This window comes from Natrix helvetica (genome assembly GCF_964273705.1).
Source record: "Natrix helvetica genome assembly, chromosome: 1".
NCBI classification, from domain to species: domain Eukaryota; kingdom Metazoa; phylum Chordata; class Lepidosauria; order Squamata; family Natricidae; genus Natrix; species Natrix helvetica.
The window spans coordinates 42,535,101-42,558,515 of NC_138548.1; the positions used below are offsets into that span (position 1 = coordinate 42,535,101).

The window sequence follows — 23,415 nt, forward strand, 5'->3', positions numbered from 1 at the left end:
TGTTGTGGTTGAAGTTAAAGTATTCATTGACAGGTAGGACGTTGTAGCAGATAATTTAATGTGCTTTGCTTAGGTTGGATCGAATTGTCAGATTGAATTGTTGGGGGTAATATGCTGACTCTTTAAATCGCTTAAAGAGGGCTGTAAAGCACCATAAAGCAGTATATAAGTCTAACTGCTACTGCTATTCTTAAAGTTGCTGAGAATCAGAAACACACATTCAATGCATAATACCAATGTTACAATACAATACAATACAATAGTAGAGTTGGAAGGGACCTTGGAGGTCTTCTAGTCCAACCCCCTGCCTAGGCAGGAAACCCTATACCGTTCCAGACAAATGGCTATCCAACATCTTCTTAAAGACTTCCAGTGTTGGGGCATTCACAACTTCTGGAGGCAAGCTGTTCCACTGATTAATTATTCTAACTGTCAGGAAGTTTCTCCTCAGTTCTAAGTTGCTTCTCTCCTTGATTAGTTTCCACCCATTGCTTCTTGTTCTGTCCTCAGGTGCCTTGGAGAATAGCTTGACTCCCTCTTCTTTGTGGCAACCCCTGAGATATTGGAACACTGCTATCATGTCTCCCCTAGTCCTTCTTTCTCTTAAGCTAGACATACCTAGTTCCTGCAACCGTTCTTCATATGTTTTAGTCTCCAGTCCCCTAATCATCTTTGTTGCTCTTCTCTGCACTCTTTCTAGAGTCTCCACATCTTTTTTACATCGTGGCGACCAGAACTGAATGCAGTATTCCAAGTGTGGCCTTACCAAGGCATTATAAAGTGGTATTAACACTTCACGTGATCTTGATTCTATCCCTCTGTTGATGCAGCCTAGAACTGTGTTGGCTTTTTTGGCAGCTGCTGCACACTGCTGGCTCATATTTGAATGGTTGTCCACTAGAACTCCAAGATCCCTCTCACAGTTACTACTATTGAGCACGGTACCACCTATACTGTACCTGTGCATTCCGTGGCCATGTTGTTGTTTTACTGTAACATTCATACTTTACAATTACATTATATTGAATATATTTTACAGTATTCTAGATCTTCAGAGGACTTATATATTTTGGAAATTTCCTGCAGTTCCTAGCCCACTGTCAGAGGCTCAGCAGAGACCAGAAGGTCAGTTCTGATCCCCCCCATATAATTTGGTAATTCGCATGTAATCTACAATGGAATATAATCCCTTCTTCTCTAAAAAATGTATATTGGAAGCAATATACTTCCTTTTACCAAGCGCCAGGGTGTTGATCTGTTCACAAAAGCCAACCATAATTACAGCAATAATTTCTCCATTTCAGCCAAAGCTTTTTATTTAGGACAATATACAGCCATGTGCAAGAGGCCAGGAGAAGACCCCATTTGAGACACTTAAATCCCACTTAAGCCGTTGAAGGCTTAACTAGCAATGAGACCTTCAGCTGGTGCCCAAGCATTTCAGCCTTAACAGAGAACTGGGCAGCCAGTACAAGATTCTCATGTGGGAATACACTGGAGTGCACTGTAGTTGGCATATCTCTTTTAAACTACTCCCTCCTCTCTCTTTTTTTTTGCTGGCTCATTGCCTAGTTCTGCAGGAAGGAAAAATGTCAACTTGCCAAAAGCATCTTCCATTTGCATTCCAACCCATTTGAAAGACCATCCAAACTAAACAAAAAAAAATTAAAGGGGAGAGGCAGGGACTTGTCCAATTTCCTGCCTTGATCCCTTAGGGAAACCGTTTATTAGTGAGCATCATTGCAAAGTCAAAATGGAGAGGAATATATGAATGAGAGAAAATGGGAGGAGGGGAGGAGACAGACAGGCAGGGGGGAAAAATCATCTAAATCATCAAACCGACATGAAATTTGAAAGCATAGAAATGTTCTTTATATTTAAGTCTGGTTCTTCAAGTTGTAAATATTAAGAATTTAAACATGGCCCGGACATCAGAAACGAGAAAAGGAAATAGGGCAAGGGTTTGAGGTGGAGGAGCACAGGGTGCGAAGGGCATCTTGTTTAAATAAATTTTAGTTTTAAAAATCCAATAGGTTCCCTCTTTTGGTTCCTGCTTGTTTTTTTTGTGTGTGTGTGTGTGTGTGTGTGTGTGTGTGTTAAACCATAATGCTCTAAATAGTTCAATTGTGATTTGCTGAATACTGTGTGGCATGGAGAAATTTAGCTTGTGCTGCATTGAACCATGTTTTATGAATCATTTACTTATTCTTTATAACAGGGGTGTAAAACTGGAAGCCCACGGGCCGAATGCGTCACACACAGGCCATGCCCACCCCAGCTTCGCAAAGTGAAAAAACATTGTGATACGTCACGTGACAGCAACTTGATGCGACAAGTTTGACACCCGTGCTTTATAATAATGGTTTTGTGCCTTCACAACAACCTTGACTACTGGCTACTGCATGGAGAGACCCCTGCAATTTTTTTGGCAGCACTGTCAGAACTGATTTGCCATTGCCTGTTTCCAGGCAATGAGAAAGAGTGACAGGCCCAAGGTTGTCTAGCTGCCTTTGTGCCTAATGTAGGATTAGAACTCAGGATCTTCTGGTTTCTAAGCATGTTGCCTTTAACTATTGCTTATTCCTTAGGTAAACAATAATGCAGAAGCTGAACAACTGTAGCAGAGCTGAATTACAAAATAAGTCATCTGCCAGTTTTGTGCACATTTACTCCCTTTTATGTTTTGTGCTGTTTCCGTATCATTTTGAGATTTTTTTTAAAAAGAAGCTAGACTTTACACTATTTTAAACATAGTTTAAAACTACACGTTTTCCTACTAAAATATGCATCTTTTACACATTGGAGATAAAACTGTGTATTTGTGTGCTTTATCCTACAATAATGAATTTTATGACTTGGAACAAATGATGGTATTGCTAAATTTAGAAGAATGTGAAGAGTGAAGTGTGATACAGATCTGTTTGTTTAAATAAGTCAGGACTGAGCAAAATCTTTAAGCATTTCTAGAGTAGTTAGTCTGACCAAACCCTTTTCAGAATGTGGCTTTTGTTTTTCTACAGGCACTAAAGAAGACTAAAATTCCCTCAGGTGCAGCTTCTCCCAACACCTTGTTGTGATGTTTGTAGAAACTGCAGCTGCTGAATGTTGCCCTGGTTTCAGAAAAGTCCTCATATGTGGAGAGAGTGCTGTTCTTTGGGGAATATGGCCAACAGATAACATCAACTGTTCCTTTTCATTGTGGACCTTAACTAACTGTTAAATTGTGCATTAAAATATATTGCTATTGAAATAAGTACCATTTGATTAACTGATAGGATAGCATAGGTCTTAATACTGAATAGAACAGTGGCATTCTGAGGGGGAGAGGGGTCAAAAAGCAAGATGGTGGTTAAACTCATACAACTGAAAACCAATATTTTCCTGTGTTGTGATGCATATAAAAAGGGTTGGAATTTCAATCACATCAGCACAACTGAAATCTTAACTTTTGTGATCATCCTGCAACCATTCTTTATATGTTTTGGCCTCCAGTCCCCTAATCATCTTTGTTGCTCTTCTCTGCACTCTTTCTAGAGTCTCCACATCTTTTCTACATCATGGTGACCAAAGTTGAATGCAGTATTCCAAGTGTGGCCTTACCAAGGCATTATAAAGTGGTATGATCAGTTCAGGTGATCTTGATTCTATTCCTCTGTTTATGCAGCCTAGAACTGTGTTGGCTTTTTTGGCAATTGCTGCACACTCCTGGCTCATATTTAAATAGTTATCTACTAGGACTCCTAAATGTAGAACCTTACTTTTTTCACCATTTTTGTTAGATAGCGCCCAATGTTCATGTCTATCAAAATCCTTTTGTATCTTAAGCCTATCTTCTGGAGTGTTGGCTATTCCTGCAAGCTTGGTGTCATCTGCAAATTTGATGAGTTCCCCATCTATCCCCTGATCCAAGTCATTGAGGAAAATGTTGAAGAGTACTGGGTCTAAAATAGAGCCTTGGGGTACTCCACTGCATACTTCCCTCCATGTAGATGCAGTTCCATTGAGGACTACTCGATAGTTCCATTGAGGAAGTGTGAAAATGTTGTTTATCAAAATGTTCTTCTTGAAATTTTATGTAGGTTTTATAAATAAGAAACAGACTTTGTGTGTAATTGTGGGGCAAGAACAGCTGTGGATTCAGGAAAGGGAAGGAAAAAGATGAAGTAGGTTAAAGCAATGAACACATATGGAATAATATAACATTATTCTCCTCATTTACAGGAAAATCCTCATAAGGTTTTCCCAAACCTGGTACCTTGCAACTTTGCTATGGCTAAAATGTGAACATTTTCCTCAGTTCCAGCACAACGGCAAGTTACCAGGCTGAGGAAGACCGCTCTAACATTTTTCTAAGAAATAGGATCTATTTATTTATTTATTTATTTATTTATCAATTGTTTACAAGATAGTAGGCATAAGAATAAACATGAGTATGAATGAAATTCGTACGAATCAATGGAGACAGTAGAACAGGGACGGTAGGCACGATGGTGCGCTTATGTACCATCTTACTGCTTTCTATGGTGTTTCCTTCATACAGAATATTTTTTGCAAACTCTGGTTGGACGTCTTGATGGGGAAGATGTGCACACAAAGATCTCAATCTTCTCTTCATAAAACAATCCACTAAAAGGTTGTGCCAAAGCTTTTCTTCTGGGAGGGAGAGTGTACTCTGGCTCAAGCACTTTGTGTTTTCCTCAACGATTCCCTAGTGCATATCTGGCAAGATCTCAAAACATTCTTAACACAAATTGTTTTTGGTCAATAAATAGCAGAAGAGAAGTGTCCTGGAAGAAAAGATTTATTGCAAGAGTGATACAAACACACCCATAAATCAGAATGAAATGAGAGTGCTTTCAGGTAGCAGTGCTGACATTTATGCAAATCTTAGTAAAGGCAAGAATACATTTACAGCACACTGAATAATTTTTTTATGAGCAACCCCCAAAGCTAGTTTATAAACAAACAAACAAAAAATGTCACAGAAGACATTTATTTATTTTTTAAAAAAATCTTACATAGTGCTGTTCTCTTCTGAGCTAAGTACAGCTGAAACAAGGGCTTATTCACACTGCCAAGTTTTTCCATTACCAGAATGGGACAGCGACAATTTCTGGAGGACAGAATGAACAATAAAATTATATTAATCTCCAGTCAACACTAAAATGACCCCAGAGCACATTTTCCTGCTCCAATTTTGTAGTATAGTTTTCCATGTTATGTTAAAGATGACATGTTAAAGAAAAAAAAATCTTAGGAATGACATGATTGCTGTCTTCCAGTATTTGAAGGGTTGTCACATGTCACAGGGAAGAAAAGGTCAGTTTATTCCCCAAAACACCAGAGGGCAGGACAAGAAGCAAAAGTTGGAAGCTAAGTCCCAGGAGTTTCAACCTGGAACTGGGGAGAAATTTCCTGACAATGAGAACAATTTCCTGACAATGGGAACAATTAGTCAATGGAACAGCTTGCCTCTGAGAGTTGTAGATGATCCATTGATGAAGATTTTCAAGAAAAGATTGGAAAATTATTTGTCTGGAATGAGGACTTCTGCCTTGGGCGGAGAGCTGGACTAGAAGATTTCCAAGGTTCCTTCTCGCCCTATGATTGTTGCTTCAAGATTACAGTTCATCTTGGATATTATGCTTCAGTTGGCCACTTTGCAGTAGAAGAAATATCTTTCAACTGAATTAATGTTCACCATAGGGTTTTAGAGCCTTTATCATAAATACTATAAGAGCACAGTCAATGGAACACTTGCCCTGCCATAGAAAGTGGTTTCACTAGCAGAAACATTTTTAATTTCTATTTTTCTGAATTAAAAAAGTTCAGCATTTTACTATTTCATTATGTTTTACAATCACCCTGGATGGACTATTTCACCCTCAGCTCTCTATCAATAGGTTATTTAGGCTATTTGGGGTCTGAGGATCCCAACACACCTCCTTATATGTATGTCACCACATGTATATCTGATGCAGCCTGCAGATAAGTATGAGTGCAGTGTGTTCCCTATTATCCTGGCTTCAGAACTTTCATGCCCCAGAAATACATGTGATATGGAGGGGCAGCTTAAGGTGACTTGGTCAAAGACTGCAACTGGTTTGATCTCAACTAGTCTGGCACATCACAAATGTGCTTTTCCAAAAGGCAATTGGACTTTTTTTGATTTTTTCCTTTAAAATATTTTACTTCTCATCCAAGAATCTTCTTCAGTTCCCTTGAAGCTTCTTGGATGAAAAGTGAAATGTTTTCAAGGAAAAGAAAACCCCAAGAAAGTCCAGTTGCCTTTTGGAAAAGTATCTTTGGGACAAGCATGGCCTGGATGATTGAGAATCTCAGTAGACATTTGGTCTGGCAGGTCTACAATAGAACTGCCATCTTCTAGCAAATCATTGGGTTTGGCACTGTTTGCAGAATCCCAATGTCTCCTCTGCCCCAGTATGGTTTGTTTGTCCCATCAACTCTTTTTCTTTTCAAGTTAAACAGTACTAATCCCTGCAATTAAGTAGCCTATCTTTGGTTAACCACATAATTTAAAATATAATGGAAAGATGGATCTTATATTTCTGTCATTTGCGTGGCAAGAAATTATTTCCCAAGTGGCCACTGCTTCCTGGAAAGCCTTGGCTCTTTACTTCCTCTTCTCAGTTGATGTTTTATATGTGGATAACATTAGGCAGGAGTTATGGAACCAATCATAACCTTTAGAATGCCATGCATTAAAACTGTATGGACAAGTAGTGCTGCTTTTGGGTGTTATGGTAGGGGTGTTAGAAGGGGACAGCGTAATGAAGCATAATTTCCTGTCAATTTCATGACTGAGATCGCAGTACAGCATCTGTCTGGATGTGGCTTGAAAGGTGATGGTTTGTTGAAAAGTAGATATTTGATTTAATCCTTAGATAAGACCACCAAGTGCATTCTTGCACTCCTCCTAAATTCCAGTGCTTTAGGACCAGATTGTCAACTTCAGTTGTGTCCTTGAAATGCAAGGGGGGGGGGGGAGCTGTTAAAATGTATTATAAATACATCACACTTGGGAGACAATCTCTTGACCTGTAGAGATTGTTGTCACTATTTTCTATATCTGATTAATAGGTGATTACTGTTGTTCTGAGGGGGTCTGGTATGCAACTTAAGTGTAAATGAATTGATGGATAGCATAATTTATTCCATTCATTTGCCTAGCAATGGCATCGTGTGTTAGTATAGGTATAAGAGCTGGTCTGAACCAACAGGCTGAGCCTGTTTGCTATTTCTGAAGAGGACAACTATTTAGGAAAAGAAGAGGAGATGAAGTAGAAGAGTGTCAAGCTTCAAAAGGTGCTTCTTGCTGTTGCAACTATTATAGCTTCTCAGGTTGTCAACAAACTATGGGGGAAGGGAAGGGGGAGATATAACTTAGGTTCCAGACATCAAGATGCCAGCCATGAGAATCAAGGACGTTTCTGCAGGTGTTTATCAGAGCCAAATGACTTTCTCACAACAATACCAGGAGACATCATTGGAGAATGTGACCTGATCTAATAGGGGGAAGGGAGAACCTGAAATTTAACGATGTGTGTTTGTGAGGGAAATGGTTAGATCTAGTTTTGCCCTCATCTGTGCCGAAATGATGTACTCAATAAAGTTTTGCATTAAGAGATTGGATCATCTCGGCTGTGCGTGCTTTGATTGGGTTCATCAGTCAGCATACGTCTTGAATTGAGGTGAGTTGACAAAGAGACTTCTACTGTTTCCTTGAGCCAATCCATACATTGAAAAGGACAGTTCATTTTAGACATAGGCTTCCAATTGAAGATACCACTTCAGAGTAGAACAGCTACTCTTTTATGCTTTTTTTTAGTCTAAACAGTTTCTTTAAGCATGACAGTGAGTAGATCATGCCAAAGACTACGGAATTAAATCAGCCTCCTTTTCCTATAGAAAGAAAAACCTTTAACACATTTTTGTCACCAGCTGTCTATATTAGATTTGACAATGTGGGGAAGAACCATAATTATGGAGAAGAGAGTGGGAAGCCAGGATGAAAACTATGAGCTCTTCAGGCCCACACATCTACGAAGCCTGGACCCATTTCTACATTTCCTTATTGTTGTGCTACATAACTGGTTATTATTAGGGGGAAGAGAAGAAAAGAGAGAAAGAGAGAGAAGAAAGGGGGGATTTTTATGTCATCAAGTCTTTTTTTTTTTACTCCTAGCAACTACATACACTAGATAGATCTCCATGATGAAGAGGAGGCGTAGAAACAGCAACCTTCTGAGTTTAACTCCAATTATATGTGGATATACATCTCATTATACATCCAAAGCAAAGCTCATCACGTATGTCTTGAATTGAGGTGAGTCAGAACATCTAGATAATTTGTTTGATATATTTTTGAATATATATGAATAAATTAAAGGAAAGAATGACAATGCCATCATCAGGAATGGAAGTTCATCAGTGTGTCACACAGCAGGTCTCTTAATCCCAGAGACAAATTTAATTAGGCCACATTGAATGAGCAGGATGAGAAGAGGATAACAATAATGGCTGTAAATAATTGGATGGATCTGAAGCTGGACAATGTCATTTCTCAGCTTATATCATGCCAGCTTTCTTTATCTTACAAAGAAATAGACAATGTAAAACCCAATCACACTTGGATTGTATGGATTAGATTAGGATGGTGGATACACAGAAACTATAAACCTGTCCTCCACACAGTGACGTGCGGTGAGGTTTATGACTGGTGAGGCACTGACACAGTGCTGGGTTTCAAATATTTTTAGACTTGTGGACTTCAACTCCCAGAATTCCACAGCCAGGCATGCTCAGTTCCAATTTAAAGCGACAGCATTTGTTTTTCTCCTTTGCCCCTTCTTTCTTTTTCTTTTTCTTTTTCTTCTCCTTCCCCTCCTTCCTCCCTCTCTCCCTTCCTCCCCCTCTCTCAAACACATACACACACATACACACACACACACACACACACAGAAGTTGGATTGGACTATCTCTCCTACCCCTTCCCTCTCTCACTCACTCTCAAACAACCCCCCCCCACACAAAAGTTGGATTGGATATCTTTTCCAGTGGCTTGAAAGCAGCTCCTCTGCCATCCCCCCCCCCATTCCCCTGCTGCCTTTCCCAAACACCTCCACCATTGCAAATGCAGCCTGCTGTCTGGGTGGGAAATGCCTGGAACACAATAAAGCCCACCCACCACCTCCTGCTGGCAGGCTGGGGTGAGAGGAGAGGCAGAGAAGCCAGAGGGGAGCCGATCTGAGCCTTCCAAAAGAAAGAGGCTGGGGGGAAGTGTGTGTACTACAGCATGGCTCTGCCTGGCTTCCTGCCTCCTCCTGTGGTCTCCTCAGTGCTCACTTGTGCTCTCCCTCCCCAAGTGTAGTTTGATTGCAGGTGGAGCCACGTTGCCTTTTCAAACTTGTAATCAGTGAAGCTGGGCTAGATTTTTATATAGTTTTATCCAGCTGTGTGTGTGTGAGAGAGAAATGAATGGGGGCCTCACTACACTTGGGGAGGGAGAGCACCAGTGAGGTTAAGCAGAGTCATCCACGGTGAGGCAGCAACTAGCTCAGCTTTTTCCTTTTACTTTTTTTTTTCATGATGAGAGTGGTGAGGCTGTGCCTCACTTGCCTCACCTGACTGCACGTCACTGCCTCCACATCATAGGAGGCTATAATTGGAATTAAAGCAGGGATGCATGTATAGGTGTATTTTGGGCACTTTTCCAGGACAACCATTTTCTACACTTCTTTGTTGTCATCTCTTTGTAATAAGAGCCATGGTAGCACAGTAGTTAGAGTGCAGTACTGCAGGCTACTTCTACTGCCTGCTGGCTGTCTGCAATTTGGCAGATTGAATCTCACCAGGCTCAAGGTTAACTCAGCCTTCCATCCTTCCGGGGTGGGTAAAACGAGGAGCCAAATAGTTGGGGGGCAAGAGGCCGACTCTGTAAACCGCTTAGAGAGGGCTGTAAAGCACTATGAAGTGATATATAAGTCTAAGTGCTATTGCTATTGCTAAGCGGTGAGGCAGCCAATGCAGGCATGAAGCAGCCCTATATTTTATCATTTGTGGGTAATGTTCTTGTTCTATCAGAATCAAGTAACTTCTTGTGTATCTAATGCATATATCTTGTCGGTACTCCAGGATCCTGACATATGTATTAGATGTGCTGACAGTAAACAGGAAGTTATCCAAAGTTGGGGAAGGGGGGGGGGGTATTACAAGGTAGCATGAGGATTTACATTGCAAAGCTGACAGCATTTCAATGATTTGGTGAAAGAAAATGTGGTTTTATGTGTGAAAATGTTTCTTGTTTCTATGCTAAAAGCTATTTTCATGCATGTTACAAATGCTGTATTTGATAACAAGTAACAACTGAAAATATACTGAAAAGAAAGAAATATTATGTTATTTTAGGTTCCTCTTACAGAAAGAATGCTAAACTGTAGTTTGGATTTTCTTTAAATACACCTGAGTGTTACTTCTAAATCATCTAAATACTAAAACAAGTACCTTGAATTATTTTGGATCTATAGTTCCCTTGGGAATTCTGTCTTCATGGAAACCATGTCTCAAATATCAATTTCAATTTCAATTTATTAGCGCTTATAGACCGCCCCCTCTCCCGAAAGGGACTCGGGGCGGTGTACAGTCCATGTCAAAGAACAAAATTAAAACAATTAAAATTACAAATGGACAGTATATATATACAAATATAAAATAGATGGATAAGAGGAGGATAAAAGATGTGCAGGACTGTATTGCTAATAAATAATTAAAATAAACAGACATTAAAATCCCAATAGCCAATAAAATTAAGTCTACAAAATAATCCCCTTAAAAACAAGTAAAAATATAAATGCCAGGAGATAGGCGTTGAAATTATGCCAGGCCAGCCAGTCGGAACAGGTGAGTCTTTAGTTTCTGCCGGAAGGAGCGGAAGTCGGTGGTGGTTCTAATGTCGGGGGGGAGGTCATTCCAGAGGGTTGGGCCCATCACAGAGAAGGCCCTATTCCTTGGCGTCGCCCGCTGGCATTGCCTAGCGGACGGCACCAGGAGAAGCCCTTCCCTGTGAGAGCGAATTGGCCGCTGGGATGTATGTGGGAGGACGCAATCCCGCAGGTAACTGGGCCCTATGCCATGGAGCGCTTTAAAGATGGTGGTCAAAACCTTGAAACGCACCCGAAAGACCACAGGCAGCCAGTGCAGCTCGCGCAGGAGCGGTGTTACATGGGAGTACCTGGTACTCCCCATGACTGCCCGTGCGGCTGCGTTCTGGACTAGCTGCAGTCTTCAGGCGCGTCCCAAGGGAAGCCCCATGTAGAGAGCATTACAGTAGTCCAGGCGAGACGTCACCAGTGCATGAGTGACCGTGCGTAGGGCATCCCGGTCCAGGAGATGCCCATCATTCCTCTCATTTCTTTTTTCTCATCAATACTGTTCCCTTCTATAGACCATGTGAAAGGGAAGCATGCCTCCTTGAGGGAGATGAACAATCATCTGTGGATATTCTCGGTCATTCAGATCATGATTGTCCCAAAGATGCTTTAACACTTTGTGATGCAGACAACACAAACCCATCCCCAACATCCTGCAGAAAGCATAGCTCCACAACACAGTCCTTTCAGCCGTTCCAAGAAGGCTCCCCACTCATTTGCGCTACTCAGGCGACCCTAAGGACACAGACAAACCTCAAAATGGCCTCAACATCTCTCTAAAAGAATGCAAATGACCAGACTACTGCAAGGAATATCAATCCTTCCATTCAACCACCATCTAGCCAGAGTTGAAGAAGCTTCTAGGATGAGAAGCGAAACATCTTCAAAGAAAAAAAAAAGAAAGTCCAATTGTCTCTTGAAAAAAAATCTTTGGGAGATGAACAGTCAATATAAATAAATAATAAATACATAAATATAAGGTACCTATCAGTGACATGTGGTGAGGTTTATGGCTGGTGAGGCACTGACATCATCAATGATCATCATGAAGGGAGGACTGTGACAACTTTGATCTTTGCAAGGGTGCAAGCAAAATACCCCAAGATCACGGTGGCAGGGACAGCAACTTCTTCTGCTGCACTGTGGAAAAGAGCCACGCTGTGCAGGAGACTCCTCAGAGCTAGCCTCAGATCAGCGCAAGCCACGATCCCCTTCATGTTGGCTCAGGAAGGAGGTGAATGGGACCGCGTGTGCAGGAGGCTCCTCAGCACTAGCCTCAGATCAGTGTGAGCCGCAGTCCCCTTCATGTTGGCTCAGGAAGGAGGTGAATGGGACTGTGTGTGCAGGAGGCTCCTCAGCGCTAGCCTCAGATCAGCGCAAGCTGTGGTCCCATTCACCTCCTTCCTGAGCCAACATGAAGGGGACCATGGCTCGCGCTGATCTGAGGCTAGCGCTGAGCAGCCTCCTGCACATGCAGTCCCATTCACCTCCTTCCTGAGCCAACATGAAGGGGACCAGGGCTCGTGCTGATCTGAGGCTAGCACTGAGGAGCTTCCTGCACAGCGTGGCTCTTCTCCGCAGCACAGTGGAAGGAGTTGTTATATCCGAGCAGATGACATCAGGGAATTCCCCCTGACAGCCGGCATCTGCGTTAGCAACAGCCAGGTCACGTCTGATTGGCTAAGACGCGACCTGGCTAAAAGCGGGGAAAATCCGGTGTGCGGATTGGCTGGTTTGTCTGACAGCTTCACATAAATAGCTGTCAGACAAGCCCAGCGCGCTTCTCTCCTGTAAATACGTTTGACTGTGCCTGTGTAAATAAAGTCTGTTAAATCGCCTCACATCTCCGCTCGCCTTTGTGCCAATCTAACACTGGCGACGAAGGTGGGATTCGGCTGCCGCTGACCCACCGCACGTTACCACCTCGGCACAACATCTCTGGCGATCCTTTTCTTCGTTCCTGCCTAGCTGTTGGAATTCTGAGGAGACCATGTCGACGATGCCAACGTTCGTCCCCTTCGGCTGCGACGGCGAAACCTGGGAAGCGTTCCTGGAGCGCTTCGAGTGCTACCTGATCGCCAACGGCAGACGCGATGTGCCGGACGATGAAAAATGCAGTTTTTTCCTGAGCTGTTGCGGCACGCCGATGTTCAGCGCCGCTCGCTCCCTGGCAGCTCCTCAGCCGGTCCACTCCCTGGACTGGGCCACTCTAACGGAGCGCCTACAGCGCCACTATGCCCCAACTCCATCCTGGGTAGCGAGGCATTATGCCTTCAGATGCTGTGTGCAGAAGCCGGAGGAATCTGTGAGCCAGTTCCTCCAGTCGCTTCGCACAGCGGCGATGAGGTGCGAGTTCGCAGACCTGGACCGCAACCTCACTGAACAGTTTGTTAGTGGCGTCAAAGACCTTCGCCTTCGCCGGTGGCTTCTGTCCCAAGAGGACATCACGCTCACCGGGGCCATTGAACAGGCAAGGGCGGCTGAACTCTCTGACGAGTCGATGGCGGAGATGTTCAACATGCCGCCTCCGCCCGGCCGCAGTTGCCTGGTGGATGAGCTGGTCCCTCTGCTGCTTGATTATCTGGAGGAAGGAGCAGTGGCCCGCATCGGCCAGTCAGCCCGAAGACGTGCCCCTCAGCGAGCCCGAGAAGCCACGACCGCCTGCCTGGGCTGCAGAGGCAACCACGAACGCTCTGGTTGCCCCTTTAAGGCCGCTGTGTGTCGCCACTGCCTCAAAAAGGGGCACCTAGCCCAGGTCTGCAGAGCACAGTTCCCCTTGCCTCAGCGCCCTGATGACTTCTTGACTGCAGCAGCCGCTAAGCCGAGACCTGTGACCCGTTCCGGACGACAGCAGCAGCAGCAGCAGCAGCCATCTCGCAGAGGCTGCTACGTCGTGGACGCTGACCAGCACGCCAGCCCTGCGGAGTCAGCCTTTCACACTGGTGAAGGTGCGGAGCGCATCAAGGCGTTGCTCCTCATTGAAGGCTCCCCCTGCACCATGGAAGTAGACTCGGGGTCATCCTGTTCACTCCTTTCGTGGGCAGAGTTCTCTTGCCTCTGCCCAGGCATCTCCAAGGCCCAACTCTCCTCCCCAGACGCAACCCTCCGGGACTACCAGGGGACTCTGATTCCTACCCTGGGTTGTCACCTGGTGTGGGTGGAGTATGGGAACTTTGCGGGGTGCCTTCCCCTCTTGGTTGTGGAAAAGCCTTTGCCAGCCCTCCTGGGCCTGGACTGGTTCCCGGCACTAGGGTTGTCAGTGCACGGGGTAAGGCAAGTAGTGGCCACGCCTCCTGACGTGGCCGACGTGCTGACGAGGTTCTCTGACGTTTTTGATGGGCAGCTGGGGGCATATAAAGGAACTCCCATTTCCCTCAACCTAGATCCCCAGGTTGCCCCCATTAGGCTGAAGGCCCGTAGGGTGCCTTTCGCCTTGAGGGCCAAGGTTGATGTGGAGCTGGACAAGCTTGTCGCGCAGGGAGTCTTGGAGCCTGTGGATTACTCCAAGTGGGAGACCCCTTTGGTCATCCCAGTCAAGGCGGATGGTTCTATTCGCCTCTGCGCTGACTTTAAATCCACCATTAACCTTGCCCTCCAGGCGAACCCCTATCCAGTTCCGGTAGTGCAGCACTTGCTCCACTCTTTAGGACAAGGCTGCATCTTTGCGAAACTGGATATGGCGCAGGCCTACCAGCAGCTCCCGGTGGATGACGAGGCGGCAGCTGCGCAGACCATCATCACCCACCGTGGAGCTTTCCATTGCCGCCGCTTGCAATTCGGCGTTTCTGTGGCCCCAGGGATCTTCCAGAGCCTTATGGAGCGTTTGCTCCATGGGATCCCTGGCGTGGTTCCGTATTTCGATGATTTCCTGATCGCCGCTAGCAGCCGATCGGGCCTCATCGAAGTACTGGAGAAGGTCCTCGAACGTTTCAGGGGCGCGGGCTTAAAATTGAAACGCAGCAAATGCTCGTTTGCTGTGCCGCGGGTGGATTTCCTGGGCTTCACCATTGATGCCCAGGGAATTCACCCCACCCCTTCCAAGGTAGCAGCCATCAGGAACGCCCCCACGTCTGCCTCCAAGACGGAGCTGCAGGCGTTCCTTGGCTTGCTAAACTTTTACGCGCCATTTTTGCCGCATAAGGCGTCACTAGCCGAGCCGCTGCATCGGTTGCTCGACCGATCGGCAGCCTGGCGCTGGGGCAGCCGCGAAGCGCATGCGTTCGCGGCTGTCAAAGACATGCTGATGTCAGAGGCAGTCCTCGTCCAATATTCGGACAAGATGCCTTTGACTCTTGCCTGTGACGCCTCCCCCGTGGGTTTGGGGGCGGTCCTGAGCCATGTGCTGCCCAATGGCTCGGAGGCCCCCATTGCCTTTTATTCCTGGACACTGACTTCTGCGGAACGCAACTACAGCCAGATTGACAAGGAGGCTCTGGCTGCAGTGTCAGGGATTAAGAGGTTTCACGATTACCTCTATGGGCGGCATTTTACCTTGTTCACCGACCATAAGCTACTCCTTGGGCTTTTGGCTGGTAACAAGCCAACCCCTCCCATCCTGTCACCTCGCATGACTAGGTGGACAGAGTTCCTAGCTGCTTACAGCTACACTCTGCTCTACCATCCGGGCAAGCACATAGGGCACGCCGATGCCCTAAGCCGCTGCCCCCTTCCCGTTTCCGACCCTCCGACAGTGCCCTGCCTGTCGGTTTTGGCCATAGTGGATTTGGCTCTGCCCCTCTCCTCCGGAGATGTGGCCGTAAAATCGAGGGCTGACCCTGACCTGTCCCAGGTCATGCTTTGGGTCCAGAGGGGCTGGCCTGAAGGACCGGTGCCTGAGCACCTTCGCCCCTTCAAGGCCAGGCAGCTGGAGCTGTCACTCCACAGTGGGTGCCTCCTGTGGGGTGACAGGGTGGTCATTCCACCCAGCCTGTGCCACCAGGTGCTGTCTCGCCTTCATGAGGGCCACCCAGGCATAGTGCGCATGAAAGGCCTGGCGCGCAGCTATGTGTGGTGGCCCCGCATGGACGACGAGATAGCCGCTTGGGTGGCCGGCTGCTCCCCCTGCCAACTTTCCCGACCGGCGCCACTGGCGGCTGCACCGCGGGAATGGGAACTGCCCCGTGGGCCTTGGTCCCGCCTACACATTGATTTTGCGGGGCCCTTCAGAGGCCAGGTCTTCATGATAGTGGTGGACGCTTATTCGCGCTGGGTGGAGCTCATTCTCATGAGATCCACCACAGCCAAGGCCACAGTCAGAGAACTGACTAGGCTTTTTGCCACCCATGGCTTGCCAGACGTCAGTGTCTCTGACAATGGGCCTCAATTCGCGTCCACCGCTTTTCAGTTGTTCCTGGCCTCTCAGAGCATCCGCCATGCCTCGGTCGCCCCATACCATCCAGCTAGTAATGGCCGGGCGGAATGGGCGGTCCGCTCGGCCAAGGAGGCGTTGGGCAGGATGGATGGGGCAGACTGGCAATCAAGGGTGGCTGCTTACCTTTTGGTACAGCATGCCACTCCTTGCCCCCTGTCCGGGAAGTCTCCAGCCGAGCTGCTGATGGGCCGGCGCCTGCGGACCACTTTGGATAGGTTGCACCCGCTCTATTCAAAGGAACAGCCTGGCAACCTGGGGCCCCCTTCCCATACCTTCGCAGTGGGTGATTTCATGTGGGCTCAGGCCTTCTCAGGAGCTGTTAGGTGGGTGCCTGCCACCGTCACCTCCATAACCGGCCCCTGTTCTTACAGGGTCCAGCTACATGATGGGACCGAATGGCGGCGCCACCTGGATCAATTGAGGCGCCGCCTACCGTTCAACAGCGACAACAACCCTGCAGGGTCGGCCATCGTCGTCGCTCCAACTGAGCCCACCGATGCATCGTTTCCTGGTGCCCTTCCACCAGTCCCAGTTGACCCAGTCCAGCTGCCCTGGACCATTCCGGTCTCGGACGCCGCCTCCCGGCCGTCCATGGTTGGGGGTGTTCCGCCCATTTGGCGAACTCCTCCCGGTTTTCCGTTGGCCTTCCCCGAGTCAGGCCAGGCCTACCCTGTTGTTCCTTGCTCAAGCCCGCCTTCGGCCGCTCCCCCTCGGCCCTGCCTACCTCATTCTTGCAGTTCGCCTCCCAAGGTAGGCCCCCAAGATGGCGCCCGGAGCTCCACTCCCTCGCGGGAGGAGCTACCACGGGCACCTCCTTCTCCTCCGGCATCTCCTGTAGAACTGAGACGTTCTGGGCGGGTCCGGCGCCGCCCAGCCTATTTGCGTGAGTACGTATGTGCGTCGCCCGCACATGCGCACTCACTGGGGGGGAAGGAGTGTTATATCCGAGCAGATGACATCAGGGAATTCCCCCTGACAGCCGGCATCTGCGTTAGCAACAGCCAGGTCACGTCTGATTGGCTAAGACGCGACCTGGCTAAAAGCGGGGAAAATCCGGTGTGCGGATTGGCTGGTTCGTCTGACAGCTTCACATAAATAGCTGTCAGACGAGCCCAGCGCGCTTCTCTCCTGTAAATACGTTTGACTGTGCCTGTGTAAATAAAGTCTGTTAAATCGCCTCACGTCTCCGCTCGCCTTTGTGCCAATCTAACAGGAGTTGCTGTCCCGCCACCGTGATCCTGGGCTATTTTGCTTGCACGCTTGCAAAGATCAAAGTTGTCACAGTCCTCCCTTTTTTAGAGGCTTTTTTAAGCCTCCTCTCAGCACTCGCCTTTTCCCTTTTACATTTTTTTCTTTTCATGATGAGAGCGGTGAGGCTCTGCCTCCCCTGCCTCCCCTGACTGCACGTCACTGGTGCCTATGTACATGCATTCACACACACACATATTACACATACTGGATTTTCCAAGAAAACCACTTAAAGAGTTGAATTTTGTAGAGCTAAAGCATATCTAGTTGAATATTCCTGATTGCTCTCATATTTTCCCCATCACAACGTCCCTGTGAGATGGGTTGACAAAGAGTGAATGGCCCAAGACAACCAGGCTGGCTTTCATACTTAAAGCAGGCCTAGAACTCTCAATCTCTTGGTATCTAGGCCAGCACCTTAACCCCTATACTAACAGCTTGGTTGAATGGTATCAGTCATGGGAATGGCTTTAGTTTCATAGATATACAATATAATAATTTTCTTTCTTGTTCTTGTTAATTAGCTACATTATGAAACCCACTGCAAATGTCACCTCTACTTGAGATTAGAAAGAGATATTTGAAAGAAAATGTTCAGCTGCTAAGAGTGTTGGCTATAGATAGCTCTCAGCTTTGGAGGCATTATTAGACTTTGGGAGTAACAATGAAAAGATTGATCTTATTACATTTAACTTGAACAAGATTTAGGAAGCACTCATTTAGTTCCAAAGTCCAATATTCTCTCCAGCAATTTTCCTTAGCAATGCCTTTCATATGTTAAATATTTTGCACATTGCAGAGCAGGAAATCTAGTTTCATCATTAAATATACTGAATATTTAATAAATAATAGTTACCTAAGCTGACATGCTTGCTATTTGAACCATAGGTTTTATGTATCTACATCTCATTTTTAATATTCTAAATACTAGGGGTATGAATATACAGGTAGCTCTATCCATCTATCTATGAACATATATACTAGTATTTGAACAGAAAATAGAATCAGTTCATCAAATGTCAGGTTTTCGGAGATTGGTATAAAGGAACATAGATATCTCCTACTAGATGTACCAAGTTTTTCTGTAATCTAACTCTGGGATCAGAATATAGGGGTCAGTAAATATTGAAGTATTTGAAATGTCTCCAATTGGCACTCACTGAAACAAAATCAAATAATCAATTAAATGTTTTAAAAATAAAATATCACTCCATTTCTGAAATATCATAAAACTCACATAACTTGTAGATGAAATCTCATAATAATTTCAGAACACCTGCTGTACATTTTTCATGATTGAAATGCTAATGTAAAAATCATGTGATATTTTTAGGATGAAATTTCAGCTCTTTACATATCCTTCCTTCCTTCCTTCTTCCCTCCCTCCCTCCCTTCCCTTCCCTTCCCTCCCTTTTCCTTTTTTCTTTCAGTTCTATTGTAAAGACAGATAGTATGTGTATACCAACACAGATGGTATTGGCTGCATGAAAAGATAGCTAATCCTAATTCTGCAGATTATTTTAATAATTCCATATACCATAATCTGAATTGCATATAAACGTTTTGCAAGTGAAAATTTAAAAGAAAAAAGGTGTTGCTTGAAAAGTTCATACCAGTGATGGGTTCCTACCAGTTCAGATCGGTTGTCCGAAACAGTAGTGATTGGGCGCCTGGGTCGTTGGAACCAGCAGGGACCCAGGCCTGCCACATCCCCGAATCAGTTCTCTGGGTGGGGCCATAAACGCTGCCATCTTGTTTTTCACTTCTGCGCATGCACAGAAAAATTTATATTGCACTGAGCATGCGTGCACGCACACGCACGCATGAAGCACACGCAAAAGCGAACCAGCAGTAGTGCCTGCCGGAACCCACCCCTGGTTAATACTGATCTTGTAAAACTGAACTGAATAGATCTGAATTTTACTGATTACAGTAAAAGAAATGGGTTAAGCCTCATGTCTAGAGAAAGAAGGAGAAGTAAACTGTTCTATAGGGAGAACGAGACAGACAGGAACTGAGGCAAGGCAGGTTGAAGCTAACACAACCTTTATTTACACAGTGACAAACAGCTCAGAAGTACGGCAAACTCAGATAGGCAAAACAGCTAGCAAATGACAGCTGACAGCTCTTTTATAGTCGAGCTGTCAGGCAATAGTCCAATCAGGTGGCTGGATTCTCCCGCCGGCTGGCTGGTGCGTCTTGGCCAATCAGGAGCGGCCAATGTAAGTCTATGGCAGGAGAAGTTAGCAGGCAAGTCTATGGCAGGAGAGCTTAATACACAACATAAACCAATGTAATTCTTTCTGTATATCATTCAACAATGATTCATTTTATAGTAAAATGCCTTCCTCAATTAAGTAAAGTGATTGAAGTTGATCTTCATTGGTAATCAAATCACCCAGTTTTCTTTGTGGTTGTTTCCATTACAACCAAATTTTATCTTCAATCCTCACATAGCTTCCTTTTTTGTTTCTTGTTTAAAACTTCTATAGTTTTTGACAGCCAAACAGCAAAATATTTTTCAAAGTAATTATCACACTACAGATTGGTTTGCTGATAATCCCAAACATGGACTTTTTGTACCATTTGTTTTTGTTCTTATTTCTTTCGTAGCTATGGTTGTAAGATGAACTACAGAATTTGATTTTCAGATTTTGGAGTTTGTCCAACCATCGGTTTCTAATAAAATCGTACTATTGTTTTTCATTTGCTCTATTTTTTTTTAATAACGTGTCAATGACTATATGAACAGATGAAAGTTTGAAGAAGACACCCTTGTGCATAGGCTGACAATAGCAATTTCAGATGTCTGGAAAAAAGGGTGATGGAAATGGACACGTACATGCTTTTTTTCATTTATATTTGTGTGCACGGCTATGCAGAAACATGAAAAAAAGATACAAACACACACACACACATATTTTGTTTAATATTGTGCTCTTATATCATGGCCTCTACAGTAGCTGATCAAATATGTACTTTATTACTTTTAGTAATGCTGCAGCTTTAAAATGACTCCACACTATTTACTGAACCTTCTGTTGTATTTTTTTCAAAATTCATTGGAAACATTTTGAATGTTAGTACAATATATTTTTCTAACTGAACTATTTTCATTGTTGATTTATCAAGACTATCGCTATTGGAAAGACCAACTAGGTTGGATAAGTGAGATAAATCTGTGCAGCTTTAAATTTTTAATTTATCTTCTGTTCTAAAGAGATGCCAAGTTATTAAGGGTTATTAAAATAAATTGAGGGCAATTAGGATTGTGGATCGTCAGGGTCAGAGTGATATGTGTGTGTGTGTGATATAATATCATAATATATATATATTTGAAGTGCATCTCTAAATTGGTCTAAGCCACATTAAAAAAAGATGAAGAAGAAGAAATAATAAATCATCAGCTTTAATAAAAATGTTGCAATGAGAAAATAGTTGACAGTTTTGCTGATGCTGATGAGACAGAACAAGATTTAGCTTGCTCCTCTAGATTATCTAGCTTGTTTTACCTATCACTATTTTTTTAAAAAAAATACCTACTGAGTTTAAAAAACACTTGTAATACTATGCACAGTTAAAGAGGAGTCATTTGCATTAAACTTATGCACCTTGCTTCTGAGTGAACAAGTTTCAGGCCAGGATATGCAAAATGGAGTATCAACTATACTTGTAAAATCAACCTTTTGGAAAGCAGTACTTCACCTTATTAGAGAGGGGTAGCTTATTTGAATGTCTTCCCTTGTAACAAAACTCTTTTCACAAAGAAATGAATGATCAAGAACAAAAATAGGCTGAAAGTTTATCTTTGACGTGCTAACTTTTCTTCAGTATTTATGTAATATATTCCCCCAGATTTTCACTTTTTTTTCTCATGGATGAAATTCCTTGAGTAAATCATAGTTCCTATGTCATGTCTGATGGAGCTTTAGCAAGGTTTAATTGGAGATTTAAAAAATGTTACGGTATTCAGCATTTATTATTTAGTTAGCTAGCAATGCTGTTCACCACACTATCCCATGCCCCTATCTCCTTTCTTCCAGTCTCCTAAAGTCAGTTAGCTTTCTGTCATCAAGAATGATCTGTGAATGATCTTTCTTCCATTTTTTTCCTTCTTCCACATAACTTTGTTAATACAGGTAGTCCTCAACTTACAGCAGTTCCTTTAGTGACCAAAGTTACAATGGCACTGAAAAAAATGACTTATGACTGATTTTCACACTTAACACCATTGCACTATTCCCATGATCATGTAACACAAATTTAGATGTTTGGCTACTGACTCATACTTATGACGGTTGCAATGTCCTGGGGTCCTGTGATCACCTTTTGCAACCTTCTGATAAGCAAAGTCAACAGGGAAGCCAGATTCACTTAACAACTGTGTTACTAACTTAATGATACAAAGATTCACTTAACAATGGTGGCAAGAAAGGTCATAAAATAGAGTAAAACTCACTTAGCAAATGTCTCACTTAGCAACAGAAATGTTGAGATCAATTATGGTCGTAAGTCGACTACCTATATCTGTGTATTGTTCTAAATATTTCTGTTCAAAATCCAAAGGGAATAATGTGCTAGAGAAGAATGCATTCAAATTGGCCCTTTGAAAAATATTAAGACTCCCATAACAGTGAGATAGTTGACTCTGATAGATACTGAACAGTTGATTTTCATGAGGTTTGTTTTTTACTCATCAACATAATTCTCAATATTTTCCCCAAATCATTGTTTTATTCCCTACAACTCTTTGCAGAAGAAGAGAATAAAGATTAAAAAATGGCAAAACAGAAGAGTAAAAAGTGGCAACATATCTATCGAAATGCTGCTGTATTACAGCTCCTAGCAGTCTCAGCTGACATGACCAAGGATGAGTAATGTTCTAGTAATCCAACAGAATTACTTTCTATAGTCTGGATTTTATGGTTCTGTTGGCATTTCCTTGGTCTTATACTTTTTTCCCCATTTTGTTGGCAGACAGGATTGGCTCTAGGTCTGACAGTAACAAGATTAGGTGCCTTTTGGAGATGCTTTGCATAGTGTGGGATCCCTGCCTCCCTCACTGAAGTATACTGGGGAGAAAGTCTAGTGAGCAATATATAAAGAATTAAAAGTTTTGCAGTATCAATGACTCTACTTATTCATGTCTAGGATAGCATAACTTTACTTGAAAAATCTGGATGATGTCTGGATAAAACCCAAAAGATAAAAGATATAGAGATTCAAAAATTGATTGACATTTAATAGTTGTTCAGATTGCACTGTTGCAATCCAGATACATTGTATATCCATATACAGTCCAGATGTCTTCATGCCTTCTCCCAAACTAGTGGGGCAAAAATACCGAAAGCTCACAAAGATCCAAAGTAATCAAAAGGTCAAATGAAACATAGATAATTTAAAATTTAGATAGGTTAAAACTGTCATTATTGGCTAGGCCTTTGAAAAAAAAAAGTTTGAAGAATCATGGGAATATAAAAAATTGTGTCAGAAGTTCAAGATGAGAAGACTGATTCTAATAAAAGAACGCACAGGAAAATAATAAAAAAAATGTGTTGCTTTTGCCACCAATTACAATTTATTGCTCCAGGCTATTGATACCATTTTCTGACACGCTTTCCCATTGATTCATTTTAATAGTGAAATTGCTCAACTATTTTTTAGTGGGAAAAGAGATTTATTATATTTCTGAATGCGATCATGCCATTTATTTACAGTATTTTGAAATATCACTTAAATACTTTTGGAAGTAAATAACATAAGCATCGACCATGCAAAAATAAGGTAACAATAATTAAATCAGGGAAGAGCAGAAATATAAGCTTTTCATCATGTGTAGTATGTCTG

General features: G+C 43.8%; 1 long non-coding RNA gene across 5 annotated transcripts in view; it reads left to right on the forward strand.

The window, feature by feature from the left end:
- Window positions 1-23,415, forward strand: part of LOC309383670 — a 221,590-nt gene that overhangs the window by 90,742 nt on the left and 107,433 nt on the right. For 4 of the 5 annotated variants that reach the window (XR_014173886.1, XR_014173887.1, XR_014173888.1 and 1 more), the window contains exon 2: window positions 8,207-8,347. This is a non-coding gene — a long non-coding RNA (uncharacterized lncRNA). Of the gene's footprint in view, window positions 1-8,206; window positions 8,348-11,464; window positions 12,008-23,415 lie in introns of those variants that run through there. The other variant, XR_014173890.1, reaches the window with a different exon arrangement.